General features: G+C 41.5%; 1 non-coding gene across 1 annotated transcript; it reads right to left on the bottom strand.

Annotated features, from left to right (window-relative positions):
* Positions 1–289: 289 nt before the first annotated feature.
* LOC111726302 lies at positions 290–401 on the bottom strand. The gene has a single exon (XR_002774111.1). It is a non-coding gene; the product is annotated as a U6 spliceosomal RNA (small nuclear RNA).
* Positions 402–749: the final 348 nt, after the last annotated feature.

Genomic DNA, 749 nt, shown 5'->3' with positions numbered 1-749 from the left:
ACTGCATCTATCACCTGAGTATAACACATTTTTGTTAAGTACAGTCATCCTACTCTGCTATCAAGCACTGAATTTATGCCTCTTCTCTTACTATATGTTTGTATTCTTTAACCTACTTCTTTTCATCCTTCTCCCTAGCCTCTACTCACACTTCCCAGTCTCCAGTATCTCTTTTTCCATTCTCTATCTCCATGTGTTCATATTTTTTGACATATTTCTGACATATAAGTGAGATCATGAGATATTTGCCTTTTTGTGCTAGGTTTATTTCACTGAAGACTAAGACCTAAAATATATGGAATGCTTCTTGAATTTGCATGTCATCCTTGCACAGGGGCCAGGCTAATCTTCTCTGTATTTTTCCAATTTTAGTATTATATATGTGCTGCCAAAGCAAGCACAACACAGAGAGCATAAGCATGGATCTACCACAGTAAGAAAGACATCACAGTCCTATGACCCTCATCACTGATCCTCCAGCAGACAACTTCTTATCTAGTGGCCTGCGGTCCCACTGTTCCATAGGACTGCCAGTCCATCTAATCCCTGGATTGCAGCTGATAGGATGCAGACTGCTTTCCCCAATGGGAGGCCCCATAATTCTACTTCCTTCTCCAGAATCCTAGTCCCGTTTCTCCAAAATAGTTTTCTCCCTCCTCTAGTAAAAGCCCCCCTCCTGCAGTTATCCTCATTCAGAATTGACTATTTGCCAGCCAGAGTAACTGTCACTGGGAATGGTATTTCCCTTG

The sequence above is a fragment of the Otolemur garnettii genome, unplaced genomic scaffold (assembly GCF_000181295.1).
Source record: "Otolemur garnettii isolate 467f Iridium unplaced genomic scaffold, OtoGar3 scaffold00060, whole genome shotgun sequence".
Lineage (NCBI taxonomy): Eukaryota > Metazoa > Chordata > Mammalia > Primates > Galagidae > Otolemur > Otolemur garnettii.
This window is presented reverse-complemented; position numbering and strand designations above follow the sequence as displayed.